The sequence below is a fragment of the Phaseolus vulgaris genome, chromosome 10 (genome assembly GCF_000499845.2).
Source record: "Phaseolus vulgaris cultivar G19833 chromosome 10, P. vulgaris v2.0, whole genome shotgun sequence".
In the NCBI taxonomy this organism is placed as follows: domain Eukaryota; kingdom Viridiplantae; phylum Streptophyta; class Magnoliopsida; order Fabales; family Fabaceae; genus Phaseolus; species Phaseolus vulgaris.
The window spans coordinates 17,959,481-17,974,681 of NC_023750.2; the positions used below are offsets into that span (position 1 = coordinate 17,959,481).

General features: G+C 48.2%; 1 pseudogene; it reads right to left on the minus strand.

The window, feature by feature from the left end:
- Window positions 1–15,201, minus strand: part of LOC137819563 (uncharacterized) — an 80,223-nt pseudogene that overhangs the window by 20,629 nt on the left and 44,393 nt on the right.

Sequence of the window (15,201 nt, forward strand, 5' to 3'; positions counted from 1 at the left end):
GCCTCGAGTTGGTCTTCGAAGAACTCGAAGGAGATAAGCACAGTGGTGAGGAAGGTAATGTTGGCGTCTGCCACGCTCTTCCAGAAGAGGCACAGATCCCTGTCCAAAGCGCCCATGCTGTCAGGGCTTCTTGGCCTCCTGAAGCTTCCCTTGGAGTCTTTGTTTCCCTTGTTTACCCAGTACAAGGGAAACCCGTCAAGCAGCGAAGCATCCTGGTCGTTTTGGCGTATTTGAATGAATTTCCCCTTCCAATCCTTATAAGATTGCTGGAAGATAGAAAGGATCGACCTCCCAGCAATCCCGTTCAGACTCACCCAAAGGCGATCTCCTGGATGCTTGGCATCAAAAAGGAAGAGGAAAACATCCACTGACGCTGGCAGTCCCAGATGTGCACATATGATTTGAAACGCCCTTACGAACGCCCAGCTGTTGGGGTGAAGTTGGGCGGGGGCGATTTCGAGCTCGGTCAGCAGCTCTCGCTCGAAACGAGTGAAGGGAAGTCGGAGCTTCACCTTCTTGAAAAACGTCGTGTAGAGAAAGCAGAACGACTCGCCCTCGCTCGCTTTGTCGTCAGCGCAGATCGGCTCCTCAGGGTGGCAAGGCAGCACGACCATCTTGCTATCATGCTCCTTGTGAAAGGAAAGATCCGACTGGTCCCCTTTCCTTAGTCGGAGTACCGCCATTGCAGAGTTTATCGAAGAAGTTTCTTTCAGCAGTGCCGAGCTGGCCCAGGGGTAAAGTTTTTTCTAGTCTGGAGTGGGGACGAAGGCTCCTCCGGCGACCGGTGGAGTAGCCTGAGCCGGGTCAGGGCGAGAGGTTGCAGGCCTCTCAGCCTGGGAAGAAGAAGCACCAGGTGCTCGTGGTGGGTTGTGAGCTTGAGATGAAGGGTTTCGTGACGAGGGAGGAGGATTTGGGGTGATCTTTGAGCGAGCCACCGCGGAAATTGCAAAGGAAAAAGAAAGGGAAAGGTGAGCGAAGGTTGCAGAGGCTGACTCGATTGTGAAAGAAGGATGGAAAAAACGAACGAACGAAGGTTCGTTGTAATGGAGACGAAGCCCTAAGTTACGAGAAGGGAGAAATAGAAGAAACAGCCCACAGCGTATGCACCAGACAGTTAATGGATGATGCGAATCGGTCAAAATGCAGGAAAATTCAACAGAAGAAGTAAAGGGAGTACCTTTCGATGATCGGATGAACGCTGAAGGAGGTTGAAGATTCAGAAGGTTGGGGAGTGTTGTGAGTTTTTGCAGAAGAAGCTCGAAGCGTTTGAGAAGGCAAAGAGGTGATGGAACAGTAGAAGTGAAATGGGTTTAAGGGTTTTTCGAATGGGTTTGGGAAGCGCAAACGACAATTAAAGGTAACCGTTGATGAAGCCACGTGTCGAGCGATTGGAAGAGTGTTTGGTGGAGCGTCAGGAAAGCAAAAAGTACAAACGTTTGGAATTCTGCGCCAGCGCCACGTAGATCGGTAGTGACGTGACTCCTTTAGTCTTTTCGCTGGACAAGTCTTCGCTTAAGACTGGGGGGCTTGTGTACCGCCCTAGTAGTCGGGAGTAATGACGTGGCGTCGAGCTATTATATAGGCGTGTTGGATGGGACACCTGGCTGGCAGAAGGGGAGGAAGTCGGGGGGTTCGCGTAGTCGCCAGTTATTAAGTTGGCGTGCTCCGATCTCCATCATACCTAAACCGGCAGTCACCGAGTTGAAGATGAAGTCGCCAGATGTGAACCCAGGCGACCAAGTGATTAGAGATCACCGAAACAAGGACATCGCCGAAGATGAAGGCAGATAGACACTTCCCAGCTGGCCAGAGGATGAGGTCGGGGGACAGCTTACTTGAACATATACGGTGAAACAGGTAGTGCAGATCATGAAGGCGGCCGGCGAGACCACAGGGAAGGTGTGTACGAAGGCACCCGAACTCGCCATCCAGAAGAGATCACGCTCCAAGGCATCTATGCACTGAGTATATCATGCATAAGTAACTTAGCCAAAGAAGAGTCAGAAGTAGCGCCCAAGTCAAGGATGCTCCAGATGAAGGCACGTGTACAGCTGGATGCGAGCCACGTGTCCAGATGTGTAACTGCCAGGAGAGAGAAAGTGCCCAGGTATATAAGAGTTTCCAACGAACTTCTGAGGTACGCAGGTTCAGATTGTTTTCTTTACGCTTGCGAGTCTTGAGTACACTGAGAGAGAACTGGTCACGGCTCCTTAGAGTTTTTGAGTTTTACTCTTAAGTAATTGGTGGTTCAGTCGCTGACTTGGCCGTCGGAGCGTGATCGGCCGCAGCGGCGCCGTTTCGTCTTTTGCAGGTTCTTGAGGTGGATCGCGGTGAAGGACGGAGGCAAACACGGTGCATACGTCGATCCAAGTTTGACGAGGCAAAGCTCCAGCATTTTGGTCAACAGGCAGGATCACAAGGTGATGCCCTTCGGGCTGAAGAATGCAGGGGCCACGTACCAAAGATTGATGGATAAGGTACTTGCACCGATGCTGGGAAGGAATGTGCAAGCGTACGTAGATGATATGGTCGTGACCTCGTTAGAGAAGAGCAAGCACGTCTCGGATCTGGAGGAGTTGTTCACCACGATTGCCAAGTTCAGATTAAAGCTAAACCCCGAGAAGTGCATTTTTGGCGTGGAGGCAGGGAAATTCTTGGGTTTCCTCTTAATTGAAAGAGGAATAGAGGCAAATCCTGATAAGTTTGCTGCCATATTGGCGATGAGGAGCCCGGCTACCGTGAAGGAAATGCAGCAGCTTACAGGTCGGATGGCCGCCCTGTCTCGTTTAGTATCAGCTAGTGGAGAGAAGGGCTGGTGGTGATGACCGACCTGCCCATCCAGAAAGTCTTGAAGAAGCCTGATGTAGCTGGGAGAATGGTGAAGTGGGCGGTGGAACTGTCGGAGTTCGACATCAAATATGAGCCCCGAGGACCGATCAATGGGCAGATTTTCGCTGATTTGGTGGTCGAGCTCTCGTCAGAAGAAACACGAGTTGAAGGGGACGATTTTCGTTGTCTACTTTCGGTGGACGGATCGTCTAACCAGCAGGGTAGCGGTGCTGGAGTCATTCTAGAAGGGCCCAACGGCGTGCTGATAGAACAATCCCTGAGATTTTCTTTTAAAGCCAGCAACAATCAAGCAGAGTATGAAGCGTTGATCGCCGGAATCTTGCTGGCTAAGGAGATGGGGGCTAGGGTGCTGATGGCCAAGAGTGACTCGTTGTTGGTCACGGGACAAGTAACAGGCGAGTTCCAGGCCAAGGATCCACAAATGGCGGCTTACTTGGAGTATGTGCAAGAGTTGAAGAGTTCCTTTGTCTCATTTGAAGTGGTGCATGTGCCCAGAGAACAAAATGCCCGAGATGACTTGCTAGCCAAGCTCGCCAGTTCGGGCAAGGGGGGTAGGCAGAGGACAGTGATCCAAGAAACTCTAAAGACGCCTAGAGCATTTGTGGCAGACCACTTGGTTCTGTAGATAAGCAAGTCGACGGAGAAAGCGGCGAGGAGTCACAGGTCCTTGACCCAAGAAACCTTGAGATCGCCAAGAATAAGAGCATGTCGGGGGGAGAGGGTGAACATGACGCAGGTCTGCGCCACGCGTGAGCCAGACACATGGATAACACAGTACCAGCGCTACTTGGCAGACGGCCTTCTCCCGCTGGATCCGACGGAGGCTAGGAAGATAAAGAAGAATTCCAGCAAGTTCACCATGATCGATGGCGAGCTGTATAGGTTTGGGTTTACACACCCACTCCTAGAATGTGTGCACGGAGAAAAATGCACTAGAATTATTGCCGAGCTCCATGAAGGTATATGTGGGATTCACGTCGGGTGTCGAGCTCTGGCTGCAAGAACTCTCTGTACAGGTTATTACTGGCCAACGATGAGGGAGGACTGCAAGAAATATGCACAGTGTTGCAAGCAATGCCAGCGGCACGCCGATTGGCACAAGGCGCCTCCAGAAGAGTTAAAGTCAATTTACAGCCCTTGGCCGTTTCATACTTGGGGAATTGACATTCTGGGACATTTCCCATTGGTGGTCAGGCAGATGAAGTACTTGGTGGTGGCGATTGAATACTTCACCAAGTGGATCGAAGCGGAACCAGTAGCCCAGATCACCGTACACAAGATCGAGAGTTTTGTATGGAAGAACATCGTGTGCCGGTTTGGTGTGCCTAAGCGCCTGGTGTCAGACAATGGGACTCAGTTTGCAAGTCACCTACTGAAGAAGCTGTGCGAAGGGGTGGGAATACAGCAGGTGTTTGCATCCGTCGAGCACCCACAGACAAATGGCCAAGTAGAGTCTGCCAATCGGGTGTTGCTGAGAGGTTTGAAGAGAAGGCTAGAGAAAGCCAAGGGATCGTGGGCTGAGAAGGTACCCCGTATAGTTTGGGCGTACCATACCACCGAGCAGTCAGGAACCCACGAGACCCCGTTCAGCCTGGTCTATGGATGTGATGCAATGATTCCAGTTGAAATCCAGGAGAGCTCGCTGAGATTCCAGAACTTTGTGGCGGAAGACTCGAACGAAGAAAGAAGGTTGAATCTGGATTTACTGGTTGAGGTCAGGGAGGAGGCAAGGGTAAAGGTCGAGGCAGTAAAAAGGAGGATTGAGCGAAGGTATAACTCGAAGGTGATGCCAAGGCAGTTCAGAGATGGCGACCTGGTGATGAGGAAGGCCCATCAGTACGAGATGGAGAACAAGTTATCGCCTAAGTGGACAGGACCGTTCAGAATAATCGAGGCGCTCGGGAACGGCGCCTACCGCTTAGAGACGTTAGAAGGAGGGGCGATTCCTCGCACCTGGAACGCCACACACCTCAAGTTATATTACAGTTAAAGCTTTGTAAGTAGAAACGAAGATGAAGAGATTTACAAGCTTTCTGTTAAAACAGTTTGAAGGGGGCACTCTTTTTTCCCTAAGGAGGGTTTTTAATGAGGCCACCCAATAAAGAAGAGTTTTTCAAAGTTTAAAGCTTCTAAGATTGCATGCTTGTTGTTTCGAAAGTTTTAGAAAAAAGACCTTATCACTCGTACGTTATTCAAGGCAAGTTTAAAGTTATGCTGCATGCTTTCTAAATAAAAGTTTTAAAGTCCCCATCGTTTTTCGGCGATTGGCGGCATCAGTTAAAAGTTTTAAAGTCCTCATCGTCTTTTGGCGATCGGAGGCACCAGCAATGATGAAAGAGCTCAACGCTCTCGTGCGTCTTGAGGCAAGAAAAGAAAAAGACCTCCTCGCCCTCAAGCGAGTGCAGGCGAGAAAAAGCAAAAGACCTCCTCGTCCTCGAGCGAGTGCATACGAGAAAGAGTAAAAGACCTCCTCGCCCTCGAGCGAGTGCAGGCGAGAAAGAGAAAAAGTTCTCAGTGCATCCAGGGGGGAGGAGATGTAGACCCTGGGCAAGTTGAGGCACCAGATAAAGTCCTTCTCGCCTTTGAGCGAGTTCTGGCCAGATAAAGTCCTTCTCGCCTTTGAGCGAGTTCAGGCCAGATAAAGTCCTTCTCGCCGTTGAGCGAGTTCAGGCAAGAGAAAGTCCTTCTCGCCTTTGAGCGAGTTCAGGCAAGATGAAGTCCTCCTCGCCTTGAGCGAGCGCAGGCGAGAACAGATTGAAAGACCTCTGTGCACAAACAGATAAAGGCAAGGTTAAAAGTCCTCAGTGCATCCAGGGGGGAGGAGATGTACGCCCTGGGCAAATTGAGGCACCAGTAAAAGTCCTTCTCACCTCAGAGTGAGTTCAGGCAAGATGAACTGAAAGGTCAGGGGTGTTCGTGACCTTAAACGGCGGGAAGGGAAGGAAAACGCCTTTCCCCCTTTAAGTGAAAAATCAATGTTGACTTAGTAAGACCAGAGAAAGCTTCCACGCTTGTAGGCGGTGTGAAGACAGATAAAATCCTTCTCGTCCTGAACGAGTTCAGGTATGGCGTGAAGGGTGAAAGAAGTTTAAAAGATAGCTAAGGTAGGTTCAAAGAGAACACCTCGCTATCCAGCTCTTTGTTCTGAAACTCAGGGAGGTAGAGAAGGATCCGAGAAGCGCCTCTACCCCCAGATGAGGGAACAATAGTCAAGTTGTGAAGGCAAAGAAAGTTTACATCGCCAGAACCCTATGGCGATCAGAAGAATCCCAGGCGATGACGGGAGTAAAGGCTAACCTTGCCGGGCAGATCAGGTAAACTGTATTGTGATACCAGTTTAAGTTAAAACCTGCTGCCTAGTAAGTAGATTATGTTGAGGTTTATTGCCTTAAGTTTGCAAGTTGTATTAAATGTCATCGTTTGAGAGTCAATAGTTGCTCAAGTTTTACTTTGAGTTAACAATTTGATAAATTGTTATAAGATTAACAGTTTGTTCAAGTTCAAAGTAGTGAGTAAACGGTTAAGCCCGAGTATCGCTGAGTTGATTTATTTGAGTAAGTTCTACCGGTTATGTTGGTTAATCACACAGCGGGTAAGAGTAAGAAGTATTCAAAGAGAAGTATCAGAAAACAATATCTTAGCAGAAGAAGTTATATAAAGCATTATCAGTTCAAGTTTATACACGAAACAGCTGTTACATATAAAGTTTTTACAAACAAAGATGAGCGCCAAGTTTCAAAAAATAAGATGGTGGAGGGAGGCAGCTAGTCTTCAGAGGGCACGATCTTCCCATCCACCACCTCGTTGCAGATTGATACCATGGAGAGGTCGAGCTCAGCGTATTGGCATGAGACTTGCTCCAAAGCGGCGTCGAACCTGGCGACAAGGACTAGGGCGGAGCTTTGCTCGAGCTCTTGTGCTTGTTTCTTCAGCTCGTCGGTTTGTTTCTTCAGCTCTTCAGTTTCTTCACGAGCCCGAGCAAGTTCTTCAGCTGCCTTTTTGCCTTCATCCCGAGCCTGAGCCAGCTCTACAGCAATCTTCGTGTTTTCCTCTCGAGCTTTGGCGAGCTCAGCCATGGTGTCGTCCATCTCCTTTTCGACCTTCCCGAGGAGCACCTCCCGATCTGCTGACCTTTTTTCTAGGTTTTCCACCTTGGTCGCATCGGCTTTCATTGCAGCCTCCAAGTTGGCCACCTTGAGCCTGTAAGGTACAAGCTTGCTCTCCAACTCGATTTTCTCTTGGGCTTGGAGGTGCAGTTTTTGGCGCAGATCGGAGGCCTCCTTACGCGCGCCCCTTAGCTTAGCATCCATGGCGTCCTCCAGCCTTGAATGGTCGATCTCCGCCATCATCAGGTTGCAAGAGAGCTTTTCTGCCTCCATCCTTATCAGGCGGTTTGACTCCCTATGCGTTGAATTCTCATCTTGGAGCTTCTTGTTGGAGTCCTTCACAGCCTTCGATACAATTGAGGGGAGATCCTCTGCCATCATCTTCAGCTTGGCTGTGAAGGGCCCCAAGATCTCTTCGATGGAGGGTGGGAGGCTTGAGTTTGTTGCTGGTGGAGGTGCTGGATGAGCTTGGTGCTGGCTTTCACCACTACCCTCTTAAGTTTGTAGAGCAAGGGGGGCTTCTTGGCGTGGTGGTGAGGTTGGAGATTCGGTTATGAGTATTGGCGAGTTGTGAGCACCCTCATCTCCTCCTGGTGCGGCCCCAGCAATAGAGGTGGTTGAAGGAGGACCCTCTCCAGCAGATACGAACGGCGTGGAGGCGCTTGGAGGGTTCTCTATGAAATTGGGGTCACTGCTTTCAACCACGGGGGGTGCGACAGCCAAGGGTGTTGCTTGGACTGGTTGTGTTAGAGCTGGAGGTGAGGGCGGTGTTGCAGTTGGGAGTGCAGGTGGTGAAGAGGGAGCCACCCTTGTTCTCTTGGTGACGAGGCCATCCTCAGTCGCCTCATCATCCTCTTCTTCTTGTACCACTTGAGGGGTTTTCCTCTTTGGTTTCCTCAAGATAAGCTTCTTCCTTTGAGGGGCGGGTAGTACCCCGAAAGAAGTTGCACATCGGGGCGGGGTTTTGTCTTGAGTAGCGGCGATCGCCACCACCGGGTTAGGGACAACTTGGGAGTCCGCTGCCAGCTTGTGAGAGCGGGCGATCGCCCTCAATTCTGCTAATTTCCCTTTTCCCAACATGTTATCTGCAAGAGGTAAAGCACGGTTGAGCAATCAAAACAGAATCAGATAGTACAAGCATATTTACGCAGACACAACATAAGCAATACATAGATGGAAAGATCAGAGTCAACACAGAGTAATAGAATGCCAAAGTAGAGTGGGGAAGATGCTAAGTTAAGTATTAACTTGAAGTGAAGGACTTGGTGTGGAGGTAGGAGCTAACCTATGTGTATTTCGAGTTGGCTTTCGAAGAACTCGTAGGGAATGATTGAGGCAATGGGGAAGCTGATGTTGGCGGCAGCTACACTCTTCCAGAAGAGGCAAAGGTCCTTGTCCAACTCCTCCATGTTGTCAGGACTCCTTGGCCTCCTGAAGCATTCTTTAGAATCTTTGTTCCCTTTGTGTACCTAGTACAATGGGAAGCCGTCGAGCAGTGAGGGGTCTTGCTCGTTTGGGCGCACCTTGACGAACTTTCCTTTCCAGTCTTTGTAAGATTGCTGGAAGATCGAGAGGATTGACCTCCCAGCAATCCCGTTTAAGCTAATCCAGAGGCGATCTCTGGGATTCTTAGCCTCGAACAAGAAGAGAAAGACGTCGACTGAGGCCGGTAACAGCAGATGTTCACAAAGAATTTGGAATGCCCTTATAAACGCCCAGCTATTGGGATGAAGCTGGGTGGGGGCGATGTTGAGCTCGGTTAGCAGCTCTCTCTCGAAGCGGGTAAAAGGAAGCCTAAGCTTCACTTTCTTGAACACGGTGGTGTAGATGAAGCAGAACAACTCGCCGTTGCTCCCCTTATCATCCGCGCAGACCGGTTCACCCGGGAAGCAGGGCAGCACGACCACTATGCTATCATGCTCTTTATGGAAGGAAAGGTCGGGCTGGTCTCCTTTCCTTAGTCGGTGCACGCCCAACTTCGTGTTTATTGAAGAAGTCTCTTTTAGCAAGGTTGGGGTGGCCCAAGGATAGAGTTTTTCATAGTCTCGTGCAGGAAGGGAAGCTCCTCCGGCGACTGGCGGAGTTGCCTGAATAGGATTGGCGTGAGAAGAAACAGGCCTCTCAGCCTGGTTAGATGGAGCACCAGATGCTCGTGGTGGGTTGCGCGCTGGTGGAGGATTTGCCCCAGGAGCAACCCTACGCGCTTGGGGTGGAGGGTTTCGCGACGAAGGAGGAGGGTTCGCGGTAGACTTCATGTGAGCCATCGCAGGAACTGCAAAGGAAAGAGAAAGGGATGAAGTGAGGACAACCGAGAATGAATCGATTGAGGACGAAGAAGACAGGATGAGCGAAAAAGGGTTCGCTGGGATAAACGTTACGAAGAACGAAGCCTTAGGTTACGAGAAAAGGAGAAAAAGAAAAAACAGCCCACAACGTATGCTCCAGACAGATTATGGATGATGCGAATCGGTTAAAATGCAGCAAATATCTACAGAAGAAGTAAAAGGGGTACCTTTTTGTGATCGGATGAGCGTTGAAGAAAGTTAGAGATTGAGGGAGTTGAGAAGCTTCGTGGTTCGCAGAGAAAAAACTTAGAACGTTTGAGAGTGCAGAAAGATGATGGAACAGTGGAAGCGCAAAGGGTTTAAGGGTTTTTTCAAACGTTTTCGGAAGCGCAAACGACAGCTGAAGACGACCGTTGATGAAGCCACGTGTCGAGTGATGGAAAAAGAAGTTGGTGGAGCGTCAGAAAAGCAGAGGGTACGGACGTACGAGAATCCGTACCAGCGCCACGTAGATCGACGATGACGTGACTTCTTAGTCTTTTCGCTGGTCAAGTCTCAGCTTAAGACTGGGGGGCTTGTGTACCGATCAGGTAGTCGAAAGTGGTGACGTGGCAGCAAGCGATAGTAAGGGCGTGTTGAGCGGGACACCTGGCTGACGGAAGGGAAGAACAGCTGGATACGAGCACCGAGTTACTCCTTGCATGGGTAACTTAGTCGAACAGCCTGAAGAGTAGAAGTGAGGCTCAAGTAGAAGACGCTCCAGATGGTGACACGTGTACAGTTGGATACGAGCCACGTGTCCAGAGGTGTAACCGTCAGGAGAGAGAAAATGCACAGGTATATAAGGAATTCTAACGAACTTCTGAGGTACGCGCGTTTAGAACACTTCTTTACGCTTTGAGAACACTTGAGTACGCTGAGAGAGATTTTGCACGGTTCCTTGAGCTTTAGCTTTTCTCTCTTAGATTTTTGGTGATTCCGTCACTGACTTGAGCGTCGGAGCGCGATCGGCCGCAGCGGCGCCACTCTGTCTTTTTCAGGTTCTTGAGGAGAGTCGAGGTGTGAAGGACGGAAGCTAGCGTGGTGCAAAGCCGATCCAGAGGGAGATACCTTTGACGTGGCAACACTCTTGCATTCGAGTCAACCGACAGGATCAGATTTCCTCCTCGTTCTTCTTGGCGGCTTCCTCGTGCGCCTTCCTCATCTTCGCTAACTCCTTCTGAAGGGCCATCATCATTGCCGTTTGGTCTGCCTCGGTCATACTTGCCATGCTGCGGGTTGATACCATCTACTGCTGTGGTTTCTTTGGCTCTCCTCGACCCCACGGTGGGCGCCAATTGTTCTCGAACTAGGTTGGGGACTGGGAGAACTATTGTCTTCAGATGTCACTCGGTCGGTCGTGTCTCACGTTCCTCCTTTAGTCTTCTTCGCCGAACGGCTCCTCAGGCTGGTGGGGTACCTGCAAATGCCACTCCAACGCTCAAGTCAGTGGGGTGTCGTATTCGGCTGGTTAGAATACTGTAGATAATGACGTACCTTCTTCCTTGGAATGCGTGATATTTATATTACCTTGATGGGCCCTTGCTGTTGGGCCGGATTAGGGGGTTGTTTAGCGATTAGGGTTGGATTAGGTCGTTTCCTAACCATAGGTTAACCTTTGCTAATTGGGTTAACCTTTGACTTGAGCACCTTGTGTCGGTCGGCCACATATGACACGTGGTCGACCTCGTACCTTAAAGTATGGTTTTGACGCATGGGTTGACCGGGTCAATAGATCGGTCGGTCATCCCGGTACAGAACCAATAATTTCCTCACAGCTTCTTGAGCCAACTTTCTATGTTTCTGTCAAGGTACATTGCCCAAACTATTTTATCAGCATGTAAAAATACTAGTTGGTAGATAAACAATTAATATATACATGTTTCACGACTAACAAACCTTGCTCCCAAGCTGGTGAACTAGGCTATGATCAGCCAACGGGTTCTCAAAAAGGCCCATAACGAACTTTACCCTCAAAATTCTCCTTACTGCATCATCAATTCGACTCATTGGTATGTCATTACTTTTCACCAATAAGGTTAGGCCATCTATGAATTCTGTATAGTTAAAGGGAACCATCATCTGAAATATTACCATGGCAAGTATTAGAAGATGATAGAAGGTAAATGGAAAAACCATTCAAGGTTGTACATAATCAACAAAGTTTACCATGTCAATTCCAGCATTGATGGCAGCATAAATGGAATATTTGTAGTTAGCATGAGGAGGGGTAGTGATCCTATCAATTCCCTCCCAATCTGATATGACAAAACCCTACAAAAAGCAAACAAATTTCAGGACTCATTTACTATTTCAATTTGTATTTTGAATTAAATGAAGCCCTCATAAGTTCAGTGTTACCTAAAGCGTAGTGAGTTCTTTAAAAAGTTCGTGATTAGATTATGATTCGCATGATTCTTTTCTCCGTTCCAGCTTGAATAAGAGATCATGACAGTCGAAACACCCTTGATGATAGCGTTATAATAGGCTGGCATGTGAATGCTAAACAATCCATGTCTGCTTATCACTGTGTTATTCTCATTGATTCCCTTTATGGTTCCTCCATCCCCAACATAGTGCTTTGTAGAGGCTATAACTTTCTCCCTTTTTTAAACAAATGATAGTATGTTAAGTGACAGATTGTGTCGATGTTCGTGGTCCGGGGAAGCCACCGGTGAAGTTCGACTACACCGGCAACGTGAGCCGTTCATTGTGGCAACCTATTCCTGGGACTAAGGCTCACAAGTTGAAGTGCGGGTCGAGGGTTGAGATTGTCTTGCAGGATACTAGCATTAACATTCGTAATACGAGAATGGTCCGTGGTAGGAGAGGTAGGGTGGCGGAGAAATCTGGGGGGAGATCGGTGGAACGTAAACAAAACTCTTCATCAAGCTCGTCCACCACGTTCTTTTTTTCTAACTTTCCAGATAGCCATGGTGAATATGAGATGCTCAAGGTGTTTCAGAGGTGGGCAAGGGTCAAAGAAGTGTTCATATCAAGGCGTCTTAATCGGTGGGGTAGAAGGTTTGGTTTTGTAAGATTTTTCAATATTGAAAATGTGGCGAGCTTGGAGAGGGATCTAGATAGTTGTTACATTGGTAATAGGAAGTTGTATGTTAACCTTCCTAGGTATCACAGAGATGGGTATGAACGTAAAAATGATGAGTCTAGGGAGTGGAAAGGGTTAGGAAGTGGCGGTGGAGATGTCTATCATAATGGGCTGAGGAAGGGAAAGGAGGTGTGGAGGGTGAAAAGAGGGAAGGAAGGTCATACGAATGACAAGGTTACTTAGTCATATGCAGAAGTAGTTAGAAAACGTATACAAGACCAGTGGGAAGGCCCGAGCCTAACGACCAAAGCAATTACGCTGCCATGGATGACAAATAGCTTGGTTGGGCGCATGATAGCCGAGCTTAATTTCGAATTCCTACAGGAAGAGTGCTTTAAGGGAGGAATGAGCATGTTTATGGTAAGATATTTGGGGGATAATCTTGTCCTCATGACCCCTAAAGCTGCAAGAAGTATGGAAGACATTGTCAAGCTAAATAATGAATGGTTTCAGCGGTTTTTCGACGACATAAAACCGTGGTCAGCTTCATGTGTAGTAGGTTACAAAGTAGTGTGGGTTAAGTGTTATGGGTTACCTCTACCTTTGTGGAGCAAGGAGTGCTTCTCAAAAATTGTAGGGGAAGTTGCAACTTTGGTGGAGGTTGATGAAGCCACACTGGCGTGGGAATGCTTGGAGTACGCTCGGTTGCGGGTACGCTTGCTACAGTCATCAAAGGCAGAGATGTCGAAGAAGTTTCAGATTAATGGTGCTGTGGTTAATATTAACATAGTGGAGGAGGTGGTGACCTATGGGGGAGAAGGTCCAGTATGCAAATGCACCCTTAACCACGAAAGCTCGTCGGACAGTGTTTCGTCATCAGAAACCTTTGTCGAAAATACCATTTTTTCCGTTGACTCAGATAACCTAGAGGGTGGGGACGAAGGGGTGATCTGGAGGCGGCCGGAGAAGACGTACGGAGAGGTAAGGGATGGGTCAACGTCAGGTACGAAGGAAAGACGGGAAAAGGTAGATTCAGACTGTGTGGAGGGTTTGCAGAAAAAGAAGGTTTTATCTTACTCAAGAAAGAAATTGAGTAAGCAGGTCCTACCTGTAGATGGGTCAGTTATGTCTGCAAAACAAAAAGTTTCTGATGCGTGTGATTTAATCCAAAAACCCTTGGCTAACTTAGTAGAGTTGGTGGAGACATCAAGCAATCTGAACGATAGGCCCAAATCAATAGAGGCCCATCCCAACGATAGTTGCCAAGAAGCCCATTTGGGAAATAAGGGTGATTGTGGGTCAGGGGAAGGAGTAGATGCAGATCTGGTTTGGAAAACGGAGTCCAGTGGTAGTCAATTGTTGGTGTGTGAAAATATGAGTGATTTGTTTTCCATGATTGCAGGCAACAAAGAGAGTAAATTCACCGTTATGGTGGATGACGAATGTAAGGGAGTGAGAACAGATTATAAAGAAGTGTTTGGCACAAGAAGGGTTATAGGAAGAACAAGAAGGAACAGGTGAAGACTCTAGTATGGATAAGTCGCAACCCCCCTGCCCAGTAGGAAGGGAGGAAGGGGAAGAGGAAGGTAAAGGCGGTGACGAGGTGGGTTTATGCAATTCTGAGTTAAAAGGAAGCGTCCCAGGAACCATAACATCAACAGAGCAAGTAATTGAGATTACAGAGGTGATAAGGATGAAACCGGCTCTGAATTTGCAATGCTCGTTGGCTGCGGAGGAGACGAGTTTTGGAAGTAGGTGCGAAACACCCATCCGCTGGAGAAAGATGAGAGGGATCCATCACTTGGTGGAGCCAAGTACCCATCCAAGGAGGTCTGTACGACTGAGTGAGAAGTCGGTGCAAGTAAGGAAGAATTTGCTTGCTAAAGAAGGTTCGTTATCCATGTCAATTTCTGATGGGGATATTGGTAATTGCAACTCTCGTTTTCGGGATAATGGAATCAGGGAGGAACCGACTAAGTTATGGAATCAAGGAAAACAGATTGGGCTACAATGCTGTGGGGACGAAGAGGAGGTGATTCAAGAGTATCAATGTATGGAAGACAGAGATTTGGAGTTTATGAAGAGCATAACGGGGGGTAATCTGAAGGGTTTTTTATGTTGATTTTTAATTTAAATATAAGAGGACTGGGGGGAGGAGTAAAAGTAAGATATCTGAGGAGGTGTATATCATCAGAGGAAGTCGAATTTGTGTGCCTTCAGGAAACAAAGACAGTAGAAGTCACAGATGCTAGGTGTTTTTCGCTGTGGGGGGACAACAACATTGGATGGATTCATAATGAAGGGGTTAATGGAAGTGGAAGTCTTTTGTCGATGTGGCATAAAGAAACTTTCATCTATGAGAGTCACTCCACAGGTAAGGGTTACATAGCTACTTTGGGAATTCATGTGAAGACAACCCAAAGGTGTTGTGTGGTAAATGTTTATGCAGCATGCAACTTGAGAGAAAAGAAAATTCTCTGGGAGGAACTTTCAAGACTCAAAGTAGCTTCCCAGATCGAAGTGTGGTGCTTTTGTGGAGATTTCAATGCAATTCGAAGTAGGTCTGAGAGGAAAGGGGTAGACAGGGGGAACTTCACCAGTGAGATAAAGGACTTTAATGACTTTATAGAGTCAAACTTGTTATTAAATGTGCCTATTGTGGGGAAGAAATATACATGGTTTAAAGCAAACGGTATGGCGAAGAGCAGGATTGATAGAGTCTTAGTCTCAGAGGAGTGGCTGCAGAGATGGCCTATGTGTAAGCAATATGTCCAACGAAGGGAAGTTTCGGATCACTGTGCTTTGATGATTAAATGTCTAGATAAGGATTGGGGTCCCAAACCGTTCAGATCAATTGATGCTTGGTGGCTAG